Raw genomic sequence first — 22,353 nt, 5'->3', positions numbered from 1 at the left:
GCGTCCCCGCGAATGCCAGAGCCGGAGCAGTGCCTGCCTGCCGGCCGCCCCCACTGCTCCAGCCCGCTCGGCCTGGTGCCTCATGTCCTGGCCAGGGAGCCGGGGGCAGCGCAAAAATCAGAGAGGAAGAGGCACCGCCTGCACAACCTGATCCTCCCTAGAAAACATGGGACACAAATGATGGGTGGGGACAAAGTCCACATTCAAAACTCAACAGCCTCCTATACAGCAGTGACGGGCAACTGGGAACGCACCCTTCCGAAGAAGGAACGCAATATAGGATGCGAGTGGCACTTCTCATCGCTGGGCAAAGGGCAGACCACGCAATGACTGAGGCCACTGGCTAGCCAACAGGAAAAAAATATCAGGTGCTGACCTCAAATCGTGTAAAAACAGATTTCACATAAATCAATAGGCTAAATGTGGAAAACAGAACACAGACCTGCTGGAAGAGATTAAAGAAGAATGCCTCCTGATGTAGGAAAACGTTCTCAGATGGGCCTCAGTCCAAAAGTCATAAAGGGAAAGCCTGATACCTCTGAATATATAAAAACTGAACGTTTCTCTTTGGACAAAAATAATACAACGTGAAGGCCAAGGGCAGCCTAGCAGAGCATCCACAGCCACGTGAGAGGCGCCTCCGGCAGTCACTGCCCGGGGCACAGCGCCTCTTCCCACTGGCACCAGGCAGCGCTGACGGCCCCCTTTCACAGAACTGTGCCCGTCCCCCCCCCCCCCCAGCGTGGGAACCACACCTCAGACCGCCGCACACCGGGGCTCGAGGCGCCCAGACCGCTCAGCGCGAGGACTCCGCCTCCTCCCGAGCGGCAGGCCGCAGGAGCGTCAGCGGGGCGCGGGGCAGCCGGAAGGCGGACAACAGCCCTCCCGAGCCCTCCGCCCGGCTTCCCCCGACGGCCACATCTGACAGAATCGCTGGACAGCCACCAAAATTAGGAACTCAACACAGAACACCGGCATCAGCTGCACCACCGAGCGGACTCAGGTTCTGCCGGTTTTCCCCTGTGTCCTCTCTACTCGGCCCTCTCCAGACCCAGGCAGCCTCTCCCCGCCGTGTCCCCTGAGGCCCCTCACTCCCTCTTGCGTCTCGGGACATCCTCTGCTGGAGTCCTCCTGCTGTCTCCTGGCGGTCACACCGTGACTGCACACCTGTGGCAAGGACCCCGGCGAGAGGCGGTGCCCGCGTGGTGTCAGGGAGGACGCGACGGCCCCCTGTCTTACCACAGGCGATGTGGCCTTGATCGCTCGGCTGAGGTGGTATCTGCTGGCCTTCTCCGCTCTAAAGTTACTACTTTTCCCTTTTCAATAAGTAAATAACTTGAGGAAGAGCTACTTTGACACCAGGCACATATCCTGTTTCTCCTCAGACTTTCGCTCGCTAATTTCTGCCTCAGTCCTGGGTCTTGCCTGAAGCACTCGCTACCACGGTGTCTTGCTCCTTGCTCCTTGTCTGTTGACGAACTGGAATGCTCCAGTGCCCCCCCCACTTACTTACTCAGTTGCTTATTTACGTCAGCGTGGACTGACGGGTACTTACTGTTTTCTGCAGATTACAAACCAATACCGTTTATCCAGGTCTTTGCTCAGGGTGGCCAGCCCGGGCGCCTCTCCCACTCCGGCAGTCCCCACGCCCCACCCCCCACACGCCCGATGCTCTCTGAGCACGTCTTTCTGCACCACGAGGCGTTCCGAGCCCTGCTTGTCGGCTCGGAGAGGGTATTTGGGTGTCCTCGGGACAGAGTGAGCTGTGCACGCACGCTGACACCCTCCGCAGCCCTGGACCCATCTGTCCACGCGGGTCTACGGTCCCCTCCCCTGGTCTGCAGCTCCCTCCGGGCTCTCCTCCCCACCACACGTTTGCTGTTCAGTCCTCGTGTAACATGCTCACACGGCCAACCAACCTTGCCCCGAGAGAAACAGCCAGACAGGACTGTGTACAGCCCTTTTCATCTGCAGCCTCACAGAATCTAGTCAAAATATGGTATCCCCAAACCGGGCTACTCCTTCCTCCTGCGCCCCCACCCCCGCTGCGGCTCTGCTGCTGCTCTGTCCTACACTGAGCTTCGGTCAGTCTGCATTCCACCCCGGCTCCCCCACATCCTGGCTAATGTTCATTTATTTTGTCTTGGGGTCTGTGGTTCCAAGAGCCGGGCTGTACTGAGCGGTCCACCCAGAGAAGCCCGGCGCGCCCGGCCCCCCAGCCGCCCCTGACCTGCGGGGCCCGGCCCTCTGGTTCTGCGCACCCTGCCCGCATCCATTTCGGCCGGAGGCGCAGGTACGCAGGTTTTCTCGCGTGGAGGGAGGCACACCAGGCGCCGTCGGGCTCTCTGCCCTGCTCACTTCCTGCAGGTTCTCAGAATCACCACAGGTCAGTTCACAGAGCGCGCCCCGCCCGCCCCCCATGGCTCTTCGTGGTGTGGCCAGCCAGAGCTGCCTCGCCTGGGCCGGAATGGACGGCTAGGGTATTTCCACGTGTGTTTTCATCTTGTTGGAGGCGTGTCCTGGGGCTCAATTCCTAGAAGTGCGACTGCTGCATCTAGTCATGGAGAGGACGAGGTTCTGCAGGCTGGCTGTGGCGTTTAACATGCCTGCCAGTCCTTTGCGGACCTCCTCTGCGGAGGGAGACTGCAGGTGGAACACGGGGAAGAGCGCACCCGCTGGGGGCTCAGTGTCCAGCGCACGCAGGGCGGTGAGGTAAGACACCCGAGCAGCCTGTGCTGGACGCTCCGCCCACGGTACTTCGTCCCGGAAGTAACAGGGCCGGGTGATCCCAGAAGCCCCATGCACACGTGGAGACAGGCCCGAGGAGGAGCCCGGGGTCTCATGGCGGCTGTCCAGCGCCACCACCCAGACATGCTGCCACCCTGACGCCAGGCCAAGCCTGGGCCACAAGGACGTGTGTGTTCATGTTCAGAGCTGCATTATTCACAGAGTCAAAAAGGGGACACAGTCCAGACGCCCACCCCACTGGAGGGATAAAAAGGATGCGTTACCCCGCGCAGCAGAGTGCTGTCAAAGGCACATCTATAGGACAGCAAGCAGCCGGCGGTCGCCAACGGCGGCAGGTGGGAATGAGGACTAACCACAAGCAAACACAAGGAGCACTTTGGGGTAATGGAGACGTTTTACAACTGGACTGTGGTGATAGCTGCACAGCTTAGAAATTCATGAAAATCGTTGACCTATCCACGTACTGAGGGTGACTCTCACGGCAGCTTTTAAAACAAGAGAAGACAGAGCCTCCTTATGGTACCTCCCCGCCTTCCACACCCGCCCGCACCTTCCCGAGCGCTTGAGGATGAACACCCAGACCACGAGCTGACCACACGTGCCACCTGCAGCTTCTTCAGCCACAGCAAGCCCGGGGACACGCAGGTGATTCTTCCCCGCGACAGGCGCCACGCTGACCGCACCATCACACGGCACGGCCCTCCCCCAGCACCACTCACAGCAGAGTTCTGTCCCAAGGATCCGACGCCCCTTCCCACGCTCCATCGAGGCAGAAAGTCTTGGTTAACTAAAAGGAAAGCCCTCCCTTCCCCACAGCAAGGGCTTTCGGTGAGAGAGGCTGGCCTTCAGCAAGCACGCCTCCGTGCCCCTGCGCCGACCCACCCCGCAGAACCAGGGGAGTGGGGCGGGAGCGGGCGGGGCTGCTCCTCCAACGGGGATGTCGTCAAGATCCTCGGTTTTATTAGAGAACAAAGCTAGAGAACAGAAAGCTTCACTGTGGAATGATCGAACGCGTCTCACTCACTCATGTGCACGTGGGTGAAAACGACCTACCACACACGACACCAAGAACCCGGAGAGGAAACCCCCAGGGTGGGGGTCAGAAGACGCGACTGACCCTGGTCCGCACGTGGCTGACACGGCACACGCCCCCTATTCCAAAGGACGAGCCAGCAGTCCTGACACACAGGTCTGCACCGCACCACTTCCAAAGCCGCCGAACTTGGCACAAGTGGGGTTTTTCCACAGGGTCCCACTGATGGTCAAACCTAAGTTGCACTGTGACCCCAAACCATCACAGCTCTGAAAGCCGATGACTCACTCCCATGAACCCCACTCTCCCTGAATTAAGCACTCGCAGCCCACCTCCTAACCTCGCTTCTACCCACAGCCTGACTTGTCACCGTTTACTGTGTCGCTTGCCCGGGCTGTTAATTCAAAAAACTCGTCACATGAGGATCGTTAAATGTTTTGACAGCTTTTTAATGAAAACAAAGTTTTAATACACTAAGAAAGAAAAGCTAATTCTCTGAAGCACCCGCCAAGAGCGCTGTGTCCTAAGAGGCACATTGTGAGACCAGACACAGACGCCCAGCCCAGGAATGGTGGTTCCTTCTGACGATTATTTTGGGGAGATTCCTGCTCAGAAAAGGAATCAAACTCAGAGTGATCGAGGCTAATAAATACGCATTTGATAGAATTAATTTCATTCATACCTAGAGTAGAACAGACACAAACCGTCAAATCAGTGCTATTCAAGCAGTGGCCCGGGCACGGAAGTCCCCAGAACTGTCCCTCCACCGGGCTGACCTCAAACTGTGCTCAGGCCTAAGCCACGTGAAGCGTCTGCACGACCTGCACCTTCCCTCCTCCTCCATGCAGGGGTCAGGGGCTGCCCTGCGGCCGCCCAGCACCCTCTCCCCTCTCTCCCTGGGGACAGCCCCTGGATGAGTCCAATTCCCTGCCCTCTCCCAGCACAGCACACGGAAGACGCGGGCGCCCTGACCTGACACAGACAAGACCTCTTGCCTGAGAGCAGGTGTCTGGCAGAATCAACCCCTGGAAAGGGAAGAGGCTGGGAAGGAGGGCTGGGTGTTAGGAGGCGACAGTGTCCGCCCAGAAACTAGGGATGGTGGCCATCCCTCGGCCTCACGCAAGTGGTGAGATGCTGCCTCGCCTGCGGGAGTAAGTTCCTTTCCTCAAGGACATCACTCAGCCAAGGAGAGGTACCACCCGGGGAGCCAGAGGACCTGGGCTGTTAGCAACCAGGACAAGGAAAGAAGCTGGACTTGGGCTCACTGCCCATGAGTAAAGGCGCGAATGCAAAGCAACTTTCAAACTCATTCTCCACCCCGGCGGATACACGTGTTAACAACTCGGTTTCTAAGGGCACAACGTTAGAAGAGGGGCCAACTAATCATTACCTACTACTGAATTACCCTTTTCTTACAGGTTTTTTTTCTTTAACGGAGGTACCGGGGACAGAACCGAGGACCTCGTGCATGCTGAGCACGCGCTCTGCCACTGAGCCCCACCCCTGCCCCCGCCGAATTGTCTGGTCGGCTGCGACACGCCCTAGACCTGCAGACGTGCGAAGGCCGCCCTGGCCCGCGAAGTTCAGGGCGGCCAGCAAGCCCGTCCCCAAGGCCTAGGCAAGCGGGGACAGGGCCCTCGTGCTTCCTTGCTGAGCCAGAGCCCAAGGCCTCACCCCCAGGTCCCGTCCCTACCCACCTCTCTCAGGACCAGAGGGAGGGGACGACGGGACACCGCGCCGAGTGCCGGCTGCGTGTGGATCCCCTGCAGCCGCAGGGGCACCGGGCCCACGAGGGGCTTCCCCGACCAGCACGCGCGGAGCGCCGCCTGCAGACCCTCGAGGCCCTCAGGCCTGTTACCTTCCTCCTGCAGTCTTCCAGCAACAGCGAGACCCTGGGACAGCGCCACCCCCCACCCTACACACACACACCCTGAGGGAACCTGCCCGGGCGACACAGTGAGCAGCCCGCCAGGTCAGAGGCAGGGCTGGGATTAAGTTCCCAGTTTCCCAAATTCCGGTAAATTCTGCCACTTGCTCCCCACCAAACAGCTTTGAAGCCACGTTCTTTCTAATTTTTAAATCCTCTGAGCCTCCACAATGAATTAAGTTTTTTTTTTCTTTTTGGCTGCTTTTCTGAAACCTCCCAGAGTTATTCAAAACAGTCTCACTGTCGTCACGATGCACTTACAGCTGTGCCTTCCCTGTCATGGGTGCTCCACCACTCACGACGATGCACTTCATCACGTGTCACCTGACAGGCGAGCCGAGGACTCCCCACTTTCAACAGATTAATTGACTACTCTGCACTCCATGGTTTTCGAGTAATTCTGAATGTTTTGTAAATGTTTCTGTTCTACAAAGAAAAGCACAGAAATCTGGAGATAACACAGACATATGGGGCATAAATACATGACTGATTCACCAAGCACAATAGGAGTAGGGGGTGCAGCCTACTCAGGCAGAAAAGACACATTTTCACAGGCAAACAGCGTGGAATTGGGTTCTACTACCTACATTGAAAGTAAGAAAGGTTATCCATTCAAACGACAAACATGGGTGAGTGCTTACTATCCACCAGGCATGGCTCTGGGCCCTTAGGACAGAGACAGCACGGGAGCCCTGCCTTCCTGAGGCGCCAGTCTGCCTGGCGGGCTGACGAGGGGCGGGGGCCGTGCACAGGGGAGACCACGGCGCACACGGCAGGGCCGCAGGGGTGCAGAGGGGAGGGTGTGTGTGGAGGAGTGAAGCCCACCAGACAGCTGGAGGGGTGAGCGAGGGGCCGGCAGGCGGGAGGCCTCTGGGATGCGGCAGTTACAGGGCTGAGAGCAGGAAGGTGCCTGGTCCGTCCTCCATTTAAGGCTTGGCTCTGGCAGCCTGTCAAGAACAGACAGGAGGGGATGGAGGGGAGGGGAGGGGAGGGGGCTACTCAGGTGAGCCAGGGAAGAGGGGACGATGACGGTTCTGCATAATGGGGATCGCCAAAACTTGTCATCAGGAGTAAACTAGATTAAACTGGTTCCTCCATGCCTGACACACAGCAAAAGCTCAGTAAGTATTAGCTAAATGGTACCCAGCTTCCCAAGAAGCGACTGACCCTGTCAGTTCCCGATCTGAAAACCAGGGGTGCTGTCACCCCTACGTGAGACCAGTGAGCAGTAACTGATGGGAGCGCCAGCTCCACCTAAAGGGAGTTTCGACACAGGAGTGCCTAGGTTCCTGAAACAACACGTTCTGTGGCTTGCGGATCCCACGTAAGCACATAAGAGTAAATGCCCTGCACGTCACACACCCGGGCACAAGTGACCTGTAGATTTAAGCCGAATCCAACAGCCAGTTGCCGTCCACAATGGAACAAGGTCCCCTCAGACCCTCGGGCTCAGGCCGTGACGATCCACAGCTATAAGGGCCCTTCTCAACCCCATCCGTCCCCAAAGCCTTCTGACTCCGCCGACACCCCTGAGCTCTCTCCGCTCTCTCAGCCCCCGCCTGGTCCCGGCCCCCCGGCCCTGCTGCAGCCCTGGCCCATGGCCTGGCCCGGAGAGCCGCACAGCTGGCACCCTGCCCCACACACCGCCCCGACCAGGGCTGCTGCCCCGGCTACTGCAGCGAGCAGGGCTCCGGCAGGCTGTCCCTCCCCCTGGAACGTGACTGTCCCTCTCCTGACACGAAGGGTGCACTCTCTGCTTTGGGCCTCAGCATAGCACCCGGTCCGGAGAGCCTTCCTGAACACCACAACTCACCCAGGAGCCACCTCGATGCCCCAGCCTCGCCTGTGCCTCCGTCTGCCTCCTGCCTGGCTTCGTCTGCCCCCTGGAGGTCGGCTCAGAGAGGCCTCCTCGTCTTCCTCCTCATCCTCCTCGTCCTCTGTGCGTCCTTCTGCAAGGGCGCACACAGAGAAGGCCTGGGTAAAACCCGTCCACTGAGGGCAGGAGGGACAGGAACAGGGCCCAGAGCCACGGAAACCAGCCCTCCCGCTGCACACACGACAGACGGAGCGCAAGGGGTCGGCTGGCCTCCCTACGTTTCATCCTATTGATTGAACCACTGAGAAGATGGGTATTTCGAAACTTCCAAACCAAAGAAAAATCAAATAACCACAAACAGTACCAGCTGACATGCGTGGAAGCTATTTCACCACTTGAACAGCCACCTTCAGCAAATGCTGCTGCCCCAGCGGCGCCCCAGCTTCTGGAGGCCCAAAGCATGGCCACCTGCCCCACCGGCTGGAGGTGGGGGCAGCCGCCCGGACGCCGCGCTGGAGCCCAGGTCAGGGGCCCAGTCTGGTTAGCCCTCTGAATGGCACTAAATTTGGTGAATAAAGGTGCCAACCTCTAGTTAAGTTAATGATACCTTTAGAGACATGAATTTTTTTAAGTTAAAAAACCCACCATTTCCACATGTATCTTTCTGTGAGGACGCCCCAAAGCGCATTTAGCACCACAAGCTAATAAGAAAGTAGATCCGAAGTCTGCTGCACAGTTCCCAAGGTTCCCACATTGAGCACAGAATGTTTTATTTTACGCCCTCCTTTCAAAGGGGCAGCAAGCTGCTTAGGGATGTCTGAAGTGCACCGCAGCTCCCGTGGGCAGGAGTCCCGCCTCGCTCCCGGGGCTGAGCTGGCCCTGCGCCTCCGGCCGTCCCCTCCCACACCTCAGAGACGGTGCTCCGGCAACTACCCGCCTCCCGATGCGTCAGACATCCGTCCTCCTCTACGGGATCCTCCCTGACGGCCCCAAACACACTATAATCGCTCTCACTTACAAATAAAAACCCTGCAAGCCTGCAGCTGTCCAGCTGCTGTCTGGCTGCCCAGTCCCCTCCAGAGGGCCCCCCGTACCTGACGCTCGGCACCTCCTCTCTCTCACCCAGGCCTCCCCACCACCAGACCCCTCCTCCTGTGGGCCCCTCGCCAAAAGCCCCCAGGCTCAATCCTCACCCTTCAGCCTTTCCGTGTCTGCTCACCGCCACCCCTATGGTTTCAGACATCAGCAATGTGCAAATGATGCCAAATGGACATGATTGGCCCCAACCTCTTCTTGAACCCAACCTTGAACTTCCACGCAGATCATAACACCTCCACTGGGATGACTAATCACAAAATAACACGGAAGAAACCCTCTGCAGTCCTGCTGGTGGCGTCCAACTGCAGGCACTGCACGTCAGCTCAGCTCCCCCACCCACCAGCCCAGCAGACGGGGCGCGGCTCCTCTCCCTCGTCATGGAGGAGGACCCCGGGGTGCGAAGAGTAAGCGGCGAGCTCAAGACCACACGTCTGGTAGCCGCGGAACGGAGGTCCGACCCGCGGGTCAGCCTGCAGCCCAGGGCCGCCTCCAGCCCCGGACCCCGGACCTCTGGCCAGACAGCTGCTCTGCCCGGACGGCCCGCGTCACAGCAGCGCCCGTCGATGGCTCCGGCCGGCAGCCCTGGGGTCGTCGGGGCTGCTCCACCGCAGAGCCTACCGGCAATCCCGACAGGTCCGCCTGCGGAACACGCCAAGTTCCTCAGTTCTAAGGCCCGCGCTTTCCTGCACCTTCACGACTGTGAAATCAGGCCGGAGGTGAGAGGGGTCGCTCAGCCTCAGCTGGGCCTCTTGGTGGCATGACTGACGGGGCAACTAACCCATCGTCAGGCCGTTAGCAAATCATCTTAGGGCCGGAAGCCCCTCCGCGACACCTGCCGGTGAGACCAAGAGAGCGTCCAAGCTCGCAGACTGCAGCCGCGGCGTGGACGCGCCCCAGAGACGGCAGCCAGGAAGGCCACGCAGTGACGTCGGTGACAGCACAGTGGACTCTGCCGTGGCGCCGACTTGGAGGGACCAAACTCTAAAGGGGAAGAAATGTTATCCTTACTTTATTTCACTTACCTTTTCTTTTGTCATGAAGGCACAAGAGCGGCATGGTCTGAAAAGCCCATGCGGGAAGTCTAAGGGCTCTTCCACCGAGTGCGAGTGACCCCCAACTGACGGGGCCGTCTGTGTCACAGTCAAAGTGGCAACATTTCCCTGGTAACAGCACCAGAAAATAACACTGCAACTTACTTACAGAGGACATTTCACACGTGCTGGAGGACAGCACGCCAGATCTGCTCCCACCACCTCTGCCTGGGCAGGCCCGCTGCCCCCTCCTGCCCGCGGCCCGGGCTCTCAGGGAAGTCCTCCCTTTGCCACTTACCCGTGGCCTCTCTGAACCCAGCTTTACCCACCTGTAACATGGAAGACCTATAATAATGCCTGCCTATAGACTGCCTAAGAATTTAATGAATAAATGTAAAGCACTTAAATGGCCTGGCACATCACAAGCTTCCAAAAAAGATTAGCTGCAGAACAGCCAGCGTGATTCCTTTCAAAGGTAAATCAGATCCTGCCCTTCTGTTGTTCAAAACTCTCTACTAGGAAGGTAGGCGGGCAGGCGGCACCCTGCGAGGCTGAGATCACCACCTCAATTCCACACCCCCATGAGCTGCAGCCCTCCCTTCCTCTCAGCCCCCTGGGCTCCCGTACCAGCACCGCATCAGCACCACACAGGAAGCTCAGACCCCTGTGGCCCAAGGCCAGGACTTCAGAGCTCCCTCTGCCTGCCAAAGCCACCAGCCTCCAGCCTCTGAGAGCCCCCTCGACCCCTCTGCTAGTTTTACATGCTCCTCCCTGCACTTAGGACTTCAGCTGGGGTTCACCATCCTCATCTCCCCCATGGGGGCAGGAACCACCCTTGCCGTTCACTCCTCTGTCTCCAGGGCCTAGAACCGTACTGACACCTGGTCTAAGTCCGGGGAGGGGGGTGACCACGTGAGTGAAAGAAACCCGCCCTAGACGCTCGCAGAGTTTCACCGCGCTTCCCATGGAAATACCAGGCCCCTCCGAGCTGCTTCCATCCCCTCCCAGCCTCGTCTTCAGTTTAAATCCACCACGAAGAGAAAGCCGTTCTCTGGCACACCCTAGACACCTGGCACACAGCAGTGTCACCCAGACCACAATAGAACGTGACGAGCTGGTACTGAGGGCCTGGGCCCCGCGGCCGTCAGGCTGCGCCGCAAGGCCAGGTGAGCACCGCTGCCGGCTGCTAGCTTCCTGTGCATGTTCCGAACAACACATGACGTCAGGAAGAGAAGGAACGAGGAAACCTCAACGACCTCAACATACAATTTTTGAATGAGGTTCTCACTGTCTTTCCTACGTCACATGTTATAAAAATATGTCTAAGTTTTTTTTAATAGTAGTATTTCTATCACACCAATTGTAGATTTGGAAATCCATGTTTTAGAACACTGACAAAAAAAATCAAGTTTTCCAATAAAACTGGACCTAAGTTTTTCAGTTTCATACTAAGATTGACAATTTTTCTTAAACAACTTTTTTATAGGCTGGTAAATGTATAACTTCACCTATTAATCTCCAAAGTATACTTTCTATCTCCTACCTATTTAAATAATTTCCTCGGTCATAAATACATCGCACATCACAGTATTCAAGGGAATAAAACCCAGCTCTTAAATAAACCTTACAGCCAAGGAATTTTGATGATTTAAAGAAATGATTAGTAGGTTTTGCTTGAACCCATGCACAAAAAAATTCACTGCAGCACTGTTTCTCACATTCGATATTAAAAACTATATTAAAACACATCTGTAACCACATGTATATTTCAACCACTGCTGAGGCAGCACACAGTCACCCGGTCAGAGCAGTTAGGGGCCCGAGTGGCTAGGGATGGAGTGGAATGAGGCTGTGTGTCTGTCTGCACCCCTTGAATGTGCAGTGTGAGAGCTTATACTTTCAAAGCTGTAAATAAAAACTTCAATGGTATACATTTTAAACTTTCATAACTAAAATTATGAATTTTATTTTTAAAAAGGTAATGCTATAACAGTGTTTAATAAAGTCAACTGCCAGCTTTTGCACTGCTTTGAACTCTGCGTATTTTGCTCGGCACTGTGTGTGGGGAGCCTAAAACAGGGAGGGCCCCGCGTAGCCCAACATGGTAAGTACTTGCCAAATGAATTCATTTACTTTATTCATTCATCAGACAAATTTAAGTTTAAGGAATTTTCTTATCCCCGTCTAAAAGCAGTTGAAATGCCTTTACAACATGTAAATTCACAAAGTCCTGAATTAGCCTCTGAGCCGAGAAGTTTTTTGTGGGAGACGTTATTAGCTCACGGTCCTCTCTTCACCTCCCGGCGCTGACCATGAGCACAGTGCATCTCGGATGCATGTGTCATCAATTTCTCAGAGCTGGACCAATTTTCTCTTCACCACTGCCCCCTGCAGAAAGGCCTTTTTTTCCCTTCCAACTATAGCCTCAAATTTTGTTGGAGATGTAGCTGAATAAATTCAGTCTCAGGAACCTTCAGACATCAAACAGGCACGACTCACAGACAGCGGCTGCCCTGCAAAGCCAGTGTGAGTCCCCACCTCCACCTGGGCAGGGCAGGAGCGACACCTAACTCACTGAGTCTCATCCAGTATTCATGAGCGCTGCTGTGGGTGTCCCTGCGGAGGGGACCCTGTCCCTGGAGGGACCTTGCAGCTGATTCTCACATCAAGGAGGAGGGGTACCAGCCAATCTTTGCCTTCTTCTTCTTCTTCTTCTTCTTCTTCCTTTCCCTTCAGGGAAACCCTCAGCAGGCAGAAGGTAAAGGAATCTCAGCCTCAAAAAAAAGACGGTAATCAAAAGACACTGCACGGGGAACTGCCCAGAGCACAACCCGGTGTTTGGGGAAATGCAGCTTGTAGGCGGCACCTTTTAAAGGAATACAACACATGGTAAATTTAAGAGGGAACAAAGAGAAGTAGATAAATATTTCTGTTCTCGAAACTTAACTGGTCGATCATCTTAATTACGACACTAAGAATAAAGAAGCAAGTCTGACATCAAGCCACTTTTCCTTGTACTTCCAGAACTGAACGCTAACCATTACAGCTCGCGCAAGGAAACAAAACGCCCTCATCAGAAGCAACGACCCAGACACGCCGGCTGAAAATACTAACGGGAGCCACACACAGCGCTGCGGGTCTCCACGTACAAATCGGGACTAGGACACGTTTTAGGTTCTCCAGTACGTTAACGAGACTCCGACACGTCTCAGCATCCACAGCCCACGTTGACCCCTTCCTTCAGACCCATTCGCGTCCCGGTAATTTTCCTACTGCAGATCTGAACATGTCAGAATTCACCTCGAGCCCCTAGTCGCCCCAGATCGTTCCGATTGCTCAAGATGCCCGGAATCCGCGGGAACTTCCCCGCCCCGGGACGCCCGCGGCGCAGAGCAACCCACGCGGACACTGCGCCCTCGGGAGGACACGCGGGGCCGTCCCCGGCGCAGCCTCACTGTGGGGGTGCAGCCTCCATTCCCCGGGGGCGCAGCCTCACCCGGAGGGTGCACTGTGCCCTCCACACAGCGCAGAGCATCTTGCGCGGACCCGGTGCCCTCCCGAAGGGGACGCGGGCCGTCCCAGGTGCAGCCCTGTCCCGGGCGCAGCCCTCCCTCCTAGGGCGCACCGCAGCCGGAGCAGAAGCGGCACTCCCGGGGAGGGGACGGGGCTGTCCCCGGTGCAGGCTCCCCTCCTGAGGGCCCAGGCTCTACTCTCCAGGGCGCAGCCTCATCCCTGGGGAGAGTGTCCCTCCCCGGGGGCGCAGCCTCTCCTTCATCCTCGGGCTCAGCGTACCCGCCCCGGGGCGCATCCACATCCCTAGGACGCAGCCTCCCCTCCGTCCAGGTTCATCCCGGGAGTGCAGCCTCCCATTTATCCTTGGGCTCGGTGTACCCGCCTAGGGGCGCAGCTTCATCCCGGGGACGCAGCCTCCCCTCCGTCCTGGGGGCGCGGGCTCCACTCCCCAGGACGCAGCCTCATCCCTGGGGGCAGTGTCCCTCCCCGGGGGCGCAGCCTCCCCTTCACCTGCGGGCTCGGTGTACCCGCCCCGGGGCGCAGCTTCATCCCGGGGACGCAGCCTCCCCTCCGTCCCGGGGGCGCAGGCTCTCCTGCATCCCGGGGCGCAGCCTCCCTCTTCCGCGGCGCAGAGCATCCCGCGCAGATGCGGCGCCGGGGGCAGGAGACGTGGGGCCGCTCTGGGCGCAGTTCCCCTCCCTGGGCGGCCCGCGGCCGCTCCGGACAGCGTCTCCGGACAGCGCCCCGGGCCGCTCGGGTCCCGCTCCAGCCGCACGCCCGGCGCGGCCTCACCACCTGCCCCGCGGCGCTTACATAAACGCAGTCGCGGCGCTGCCCCGCGCTGCCCGGCGGCGTGGCCCGGCGGCGTGGTCCGGCCGTGCTGTCCGGCCGCGGTGTCCGAGCCCCGCCGCCCCCGCAGCGCCGCCGCCCCGCCGGCCTCACCTCAGCCGCGGGCCGCTCCGCTCCGCGCGGCTCAAGGGCTCCGATCGCAAGTCCGCGGGGCTCCGATCGGCCGCCGGGGGCTGCGGCGCGCTGGCCGTGGCCTGGCGCGGCCCCGAGCGCGCCCCCGAGCGCGGCCCCGAGAGCGGCCCGACCGGCCGCCGCCTCAGCCGCCGCCTCAGCCTCCGCCCTCCGCCCTCGGCGTTGGCTCCGCCCTCCCCGCGGCCCCCGCGGCCGGCCGCGCGCACGCGGGGAGGGGGGGCGGCGACGCCACGACGCCGCACGTGCGCGCGCACGCAGGCCGCGCCGAGTCTTACCCGCGGTCGGCGGGGCCCGGGAGCGCGAGAGGGGGCGAGGGGACGGAGGGATCCGGGAGAGAGGGCCCAGGGCGGCGGGAGGGGCGCGGCCCCGCGAGGCCCCGCCCGCGGCCGGCGGCGCGGGGTCCCCGGCGAGGCGGGCGGGGTCCGCAGCGTCCGCGCGCTGGAGGGCGCGCCGGGAACCGGACGTTAAGGTGCACCCGGCCTGCGCGGTGCGAAGTCGGGGGCGTGCTGGAGGAGGTGGGGTCACGGCCCCCAGACGCCGACGGCGCCCCCCGGTTTCTGCGTGGGACCCTCGGCGAGGTCAGAAGCAAGGCGAGATGACCAGCTGCGGGGCGCTGGCTTGGTCGGTTAGCAGGTGAAGGCTTGTCACAGCTGTTTCACGAGCACGCGGTAAGCGTACGCCCCCGGGCACCGTAATTGCATTTTCTACGGCGATACCGAGAAGTGTTTACACGCAGAGTGGTAAGCATTTGTGGAAGTGCCACGTTTGGAAGACCAGAATAACCAACTCAAGGCTGCACTTCTACTCAGAAAACAGTTTGACAAGAAAAATCCAGTCCTTAGACGCGAGTGCCCAGAGCGCTCTGGGGGCTGGTCACCTACTAGGAGGACTCCAGGGCGCAGAGGGCGGCGGCGGGCCGGCCTGGGGCTCTCAGCCTGGGCCTCTCAGCCTGGGCAGCGCCGGTGCCAGCGGAGGCTGCGCTCCAGGGCCCAGTTCTGCTGCCCCCTTCTCAGCTGCGGGGCCTAAGGCATCTCTCCGGACCTCTGCCGGTTTGCTCCGGTGTAAGAGGGGGAAGAAGACACATGTCCGGGAAGAGCCCAGCCTCGACACTCTAGAGGTTAGCTGCGGTCACCCCCAAGTCATGGGACAGAACGGGGTATCCCTGAGTGCAGTGACCTGAGTGCTGCGGCGGCCAGCTGTCTGCTTCAGGTTGCTGTCTCACGGGAAGGCCCGCCAGCTAGCAGGAGGCCCAGCACCTGCCCTGAGGGCCGCTGCCAGGTGCAGCGTCCAGAGGGGCGCTGGACAACACGGAAACACCAGGGTTCCTGGGATGACGTCTAGGGATTCATTCTTAAGAAGGAAAATGTACATGAGGACTTTATTTCTATGCAACCAACCACCCCAACTAAGTGGCTTGAAGCAATCATTTATTTGTTCGCGATCCTGAGGGCGAGCGACTGGCACTGTTCATCTCTGCTTCGTGGGGTGTGGCTCGTATGAGCTGGGACTCACACGGGCCACTCCCTCGGGTCTCGGGCAGGGACTGCCATCCGAAAGCTGGCCGCCGCTGCTGCTCATGCTGGTGTGGCCCCATCAGCAGCAAGAGGGGAGGCAGAGTTCGGTGCCCAGGGCTTTTCCAGCCTCCGCACGTTTCCTAATGTCCTGTTGGCCAAAGCAAGACAGAGGCCCAGCCCGGAGCCAGTCTGAGAGGCCCGCGCTCAGTATTGTGTACACAGGGGAAGCGGTGCCTGCCCTCCAGGCGGAGCTGGTGGAGTGAATGCAGCCTGTCAGCTGAGGCGGAGAGCCCCAGGCCTGCACGGGGCTCCAGCTGGCTGGCCCGCCTCTTGGCCACTTCGGAGGCGGCTGGGAGCCTGGGGTCGCCCCTGCCTGCCATACTGCTCTCCTCAGCCACCATCCTCTCCAGAGATGGGTGTATGTGGTGTTCTCCCCGACCTGTAGTGACACCCACAGGATGTGTCTCTTTATGCTGATGTGGGGTGAAAGCAGTTTCCAGTCACCCGGCACAGTACCAGGGCTCGCCGGGCACCTGAGAGGTCAAAGTCCAGGATGAGGGTCTTACGACCTCCTCAGGAAAGCCCGTCCTTCCCCCTGATTACGGTCAACATCAGACACGTGGGTGCCTGGGATGGGCCCTAGGTCTCCTCAGGGGTGCTGGCAGCTGTGCCTGCAAGGCCCTCAGTGCAAATAGCATTGCCCCAGCCTGAGCCCCGCCCCGCCCCCAGGCCTCCGGCCCACTGCTTGCCTCACTTGTGCAAAGTGTGAAAATGAAATCACACTTTGGTGTCCTGGAAAATAAAGCTGTTGCTCAAATGCTCGCCTCTAGGGGTCTAGCCGGTCATCTCTCCCAGGACGTGGTCTTGGAGGGACAGAAGGGTGTGGAACTTCACCTGCTGGGAACACTGGTTACACAACACCCGGTCCACCTCACCCCTTTTCTCCTCCAGCTGAATCAGTCAGCGTGACCGGGTAGCCCGGAGGCGGAATTAGAAATTACTCCAGGCACAGATGCCTGCGGGTCAGAGTGGTGCAGAAAGATGGGTAATGGTCTGAGGGCAAAGATGCAGGCTAGTGAGAGGCAGCGTGAACAGGATTTCAGTCTGCGGCTGGGGGACTACTGGAAGGAGGGGACCGGGCCAGCCCGCTGGCCGCAGAGCTGCTGGGCATGCATTCACACCCTGGCTGTCAGGCTTTCCATGGAAGGGGGGTTCAAGGCTCACAGGTATAGAAGCCACTCTGGTGCAGCGACCCCCCAGGTGGGCATGCAGCCCTGAGCTGGGGCAGCCATCGTGGCCTGGCTGTCCGACCTCCACTCCAGACCCGGGCCGGTACCCTTGTGCCCACACAGGGTGACCTGAGTGATCCTGTCCCCACCTCTGCAGGGCAAGCACCTTGGTGGCCAGTCCTGCAGAGACCACGCCCAGGCCACAGTCATGGTTTAACTGGCCTGAGACGGATGCACCTTGACTGTGGATTTCAGTTGTTCAATGTCAGGGATAAACTTTTTCATGTTCTTTTGAAGCCCCTTTCACTTTAGTCCCTGTGAACAACCAGGAACGTATCTGAAAAAATGTGCTTCGCCTTGTTTTACTGAATTCTGCCCAGTCTTGGAGAAGGGACACTCACTGGGACTTTAGATCATAGTCTGAAAGTAGGTTATTGATTTCTTGGCTTTTAAAAAAGTCAGGTAGCTAGAACTACTAATGAGTGGTAACCAATATACTGTGATACATTTATCTGAGACAGATTTTTTTTTGCCCTAAATTAAAAAAACAAAAACCAAAAAACATGAGACTGGAGTGACAAAGATCAAATGCTACTAAACCTTGAGGCAGGTCTTCCTGGGAGTGGACACCTTGCTTGGAGTCTGCTCAGCTCATGACAGACTTCCTCCTCTGGGTCCCCAGCCCCAGAGTGAATCCCCTCAGTCACGAGAGGGGCCAGGAGTGGCCATGTCTGTGCTCGGGACACGTACACACTTCCCACCCCCACTCCAGGACCAGGGGAGGAGTTCTGACTCAGTGTGTTTCACTGGGGATCTGGGGTTGGCACTGACTCAGTCCTAAGCCTCTCCTGGTCCTGGACTCGAACAGTTTAAACCCAGAGGCAGCCAGGGAGGTCTGCATCGCTGGCCACGCACATCAGCCGGGGAAGCCAGGCTGAAGTGGAAATCTAGGGCATCAAGCAGAGCTGGGAACTGAGAACATTCTGCTGGCCTTTCAGCGCCTTGGGCAGTGCGTCACGTGCAAGGGCGGCACACGCTTACCACAATGAACTCGCTCTCGAGTTGTTCATAGTCTGCAGGTTAGATAGGGCGGGGGGCAGTGGCGCTCCCGCTAACTGGAGGCAGCCTGGTGTGAGGAGCCAGGCGCCGGGGTTGGGCGGGGGCAGGCCTGCTCGCCCCAGCCTGAGCATGTGACTGTCCGTGGTCCCCCACCCTGAGCCTGGTCTCCATCCTTCTGGGCCCTCCTCCCAGGCAGGCGATGCCCAGGGTGGAGAGCACCGGGCTGCAGTGCAGGGGTGGGGGTGACAGGAGCCGCGGCTCTCATGCTCAGGGCTGACCAGCTTCCCCTGGAGCCGTGGCTTTGAGTGGACCGTTGAGGATGACAAGGCCGACGGAGCATTTCTGCTTCTCATGAACTTGGAGAAGGGAGGATGCTGGGTCAGCACGCCATGGGCGGGGGCGGGGGGGGTGCTGATCCGGCCCCATGGGGTCTCTACCTCCCTCAACCACCGGTAACACGGAACGTGCCGGGCGCTCAGACCAGAGCTGGGCAGACGAGGCCTGAGGCCTGCTCTGTACCGTCCACGGGACCAGAATGAGTTGCACACTCACAATGCCCGAGGGAGAAGAGTGCATGTCAGAGATACACGCGGCCTGAGAGCCTGAAATAGTAACCATCTGGCCCTTTAAAGTAAAAGCTTGCTACCCCCAGGTTTAGGCCAAATAGGGCCTCCTCTTCGAGCTGGGAGCGAGACCCGCTCCGTCAAAGTACACAGACTGCCTGGGGAAGGGAAGAGATGCCACTGCCCATCGGGGTGCCACTCGTGATGTGGGGCACCCGGGGCGTCTGTGCTGCAGCTAATGCGCGGACCCGGGGGACGTGCTGATGGCTTGGGTCAGCTGGTAGCGGTGGCAGTGGAGAGAGTTGGGGTGTGTTGGGAAGTACACTTGGTGTTCTTGGTGAGGGCAGACTCGGTGGGAGGTTGGGTGAGGGGTGTGAGTAGGGGAGGATTACAGCTCACAGCTGGGGTTCCGGCTTGTGTGTTTGGAGGGTGATGGCGCTTTATAATGAGGTGGGAAAGACCAAGGGAAGCGCCGCGCGGAGAGCCAGGAGGTCCTCTGGGCTGCGCTGAGTTTGCTGCACCTGCCGGATGCTCCGGCGGCTGTGTGTGGAAGGCAGGGAAAGCGAAAGATTGGCGTCCAGGGACGAGAACGGAGCTGGAGACATGCCTCTGAGAGCCTTGGAAGTGGAAGCAATCGCCCAAAGAGAGACGAGAGAGCCTGGGCCGGACCTGAGGGGCTCCGACCATCATCGTGGGGTGTGGGGGAGGGCAGAGGGGGCTGAGAACCCAGAGGGGCAGGAGGACCCAGCAGAGGACCGCGTTTCAAGAAGAAAAGATACATCGTTGGAATGATAGAATCCAAGTAAAGCCACCGGCCAGCGTTCTCACTCCTCAGTGCTCCCGGGGTAGAATCCTTCCACATGTGCTCAGGGCACCGGCACCAGGACGTGCTCACAGTATCCAACTACCCATTTCGCAGGACGAGACGAGATGCACTGGGTTCATCCACACACTGTACACATGTGGTGAAGTGGCCAGACAGCTTTCCAGGGAGCCAACTACGCAACACCCAACTTGGGGCATCTCGGACATTAAATGTTGACTGAAAAGCACGCCATTCTATAAAGCCTGAAAACGGGCTTGGGCAGGTGCGCACATGCACACTGTATGTGTGTACGTGTGCATATAGCTCTGTGTGTAAGTAACGTGTGCACACACCAGGTACACGTGATACACTGACCAGCTCGGGAGTGGTACACAGAGTTTGGGCGGAGGTCACCTCCAGCAAGGAGACGACAGGGAGCAGGTTAGGGGAAGGGCGTGTGGCTGGAGGCTACTGGTGAGGCGGGAAGCCCCATAAAAAGACTAGCAGGACCCGCAGGCAGGGCCACTACTCTCCTGCCAGCACCATCCCGTTCCCTGGCCCAGAGGCTCTATCTCACTTTTTGCTTCTGAAACGGCTTACTTACCCCTAAAATTCTATTGGTTTCCTGAGCTCACTTCTGATTGGTTCTTTCCTTCGCTCCTGATTGGTTATTTCTCTCACTCCTGATTGGTCCATTTCTACAAAGCTTGTTCCTAGTTGGTCAACTTCTGTTATACTTTATTTGCATGTGCTGTTACAAAGCGTAAAACTGGCAGCCTATAAAGGCCTGTGTAAACCTACAGACAGGGTCCAGAGCTTGGAGTGTTAACTCCTCTGGGCCTGCTGGCGTAATAAAACCTGAGTTTTCTCCAACTCTGAGTGCTGCTTGGTCTCTCGCCCGGATCCAAGTTGCTGGAGATGGCGCAGTCTTGGGCAGCGTGGTGAGTGGAAGGTCATATATCATACTTTGTAACTTCGTATGTGCTACACGCAATCTTTTGGTAAATCAAATAGCATATGAAGAATATTTTGAAGTGTACATTTTAAGAGAAGAAGAGGGGTGGGGAGGACAGAAGAATCAGGCAGGGAGAAGTCCCCCACCAGGTGTCAAGATGGATAAGGTGTCAAGATGGATAAAGCTGTAGTTGGCGCAAGAACTCAGCAGTGCACAGGAACAGCGTGATGAGCCACTCTGTTGTCTGGAAAACAATTTGGAATTTTCATACAAAGAGACGTGCATCCCCTGAGAACCTGCAGCCCCTCTCCTAAGCACACACCCTGAGGAAGCGTGCATCCGTTTCCCAGGAGCCGTGCTGCAGCAGGATTTGTGGCATCAAAATGGTGGCAAAGGTGAGACGCTCTCCGCGAAAGCTGGGGGTCACGCGAGGATCTACAGGACGGCGTGTGGGAGCGGTTAGTGAGAGCGCAGGTTCTCAGTGTGAGACGGAGGTAATAACACGTGGTTGTGAGGATTAGCTACACAAACTACTTAGTAAACGCTAAAGGACTGTAAATGTTGGGGATTAGTATTGCCAAACGCCTCGAATTCTTTGTGGGATAAGATGGTGCAAATAAATACATAAATCAAACAAAATTAGCACCTGCACCCACTTCTTTTGAATGATTTTTGTGTAAATCAGATGCAAAAACAGTATGGCTCCTGGTACATACTATTCTAAGATCATGGACTGGAACCAGGAAAAGGAGCTTTTCTTTTCTTGGCTTTCTTGCTGCATTATCTCTTAATTACTGTGTTAGCAGTCTTTCTTGAGAAGCTGAAAGGCAATTAGGAACTGAAGCTGGTCAGGGGTGGGGAGGCGGAAGGGGGCCGGGGGAGGGACCCCTGCTCCCTCCCTCCCCTCCAGGGGCTTTTCTAGAAAGCGCTGGAGGCTGAACGTGTGCCTGATGAAAGTTTGGATAATGAAAAATGAGGTGGCTCTTGTGGTTCTTGAACGCCTTCTCTCTGGGGGACTTAACGACCACGTGGTCAGAGCTTGCAGTTTACAGTTTGAAACTTGAATTCTAGGGGCTCTAGCTGACTGTATATGGGTAACTTGGGAGTCCGGTCCCTGTGAACCGGGCCATGGAAGGATCACCTCAGGTGTATTTCTAAACGTTTCTGTTGAGGGAGGACATACGAACAGAAAGTACCCACAGTGTAAGTGTGCAGCTTGATGAATTAACTCAAAGTGAGCGCACCGTGAACCCCCCCCCCCCGGGGTAAGAAACAGAACCTGCCCCCCCCCAGAGTCCCTTTCCTGCCTCTTGCCTGTACTCCCTCCCAGCTCCCACAGGGGACCTCTGCTCCGACTTGGAGCAGCATGGAATTGTTGCGCCTGCCTTTCACTCTGCTCAGGTGGAATCCTGCAGCACATGCCCTCTGGGGTCCTGCTGCTTTTGCTTGAGAGCCTCCCTGCTGGGTCTGAGCAGCTCTCATGAATGCATTTTCATCACTGTATCGTAGTCCAAAGTGTTAGCATTCCACAACAGATTTATTCATTCGGCTGTCGATGGAGATCTGGGTTGTGCCCACATTTTGCTGTATGAATAATGCTTCAATGAACATTCTCAAACATGCCTTTCTGCACACGTGTGTACATGTCTCTGCTGGGCGTGGGCCACATCACAGGCGACGTGCATGTCCCACTTCAGTAGGGAATGCCAGTTTTCCAAAGTGCCGAACCCTCTTCCACTCCCGCCAGAACCTGTGACGGCTCCGACTGCTCCTCATCCTCCCGGGCGCTCAGGGTGGCGGTCCTTTCGGTCTGGGCCGTTCTGGAGGGTGTGCGGGTCTGACCAGTGGCTGATGAGGCTGAGCAGCTCTGTGATAATTCCCGGTGCCTGTCCTTTTGCTGAAGAAGCCGCTCAGATGTTTTCTTATGTTCATGTCTTCTGGACACAGACTCTTCTGTTGCTCGTGTGTCCTCCCTCATTTCTCACACTCAGCGACTGGCCTTTCCAGAAACTTCACAGTGTCCTTTAACAAACAGGAGTTCTTCATTTCAATGTGACTTAATTAATCGAGCTTTTTCCTGT

At 57.8% G+C, this 22,353-nt stretch overlaps 1 protein-coding gene across 5 annotated transcripts in view; it reads right to left on the bottom strand.

Moving 5' to 3' along the window:
- ADARB1 (adenosine deaminase RNA specific B1) overlaps positions 1 to 14,241 on the bottom strand; it is a 112,585-nt gene extending 98,344 nt beyond the window's left edge. For all 5 annotated transcript variants that reach the window (XR_004139581.2, XR_004139582.2, XM_031460895.2 and 2 more), the window contains exon 1: positions 14,109 to 14,241. The gene's annotated coding sequence lies outside the window, so the exon portion shown is untranslated. The remainder of the gene's footprint in view (positions 1 to 14,108) is intronic.
- Between the last annotated feature and the right edge of the window lie 8,112 nt (positions 14,242 to 22,353).

This window comes from Camelus dromedarius, chromosome 2 (genome assembly GCF_036321535.1).
Source record: "Camelus dromedarius isolate mCamDro1 chromosome 2, mCamDro1.pat, whole genome shotgun sequence".
In the NCBI taxonomy this organism is placed as follows: Eukaryota; Metazoa; Chordata; class Mammalia; order Artiodactyla; family Camelidae; genus Camelus; species Camelus dromedarius.
Note: the sequence above shows the minus strand (reverse complement) of the source record. Positions and strands in the feature narration are given on the sequence as shown.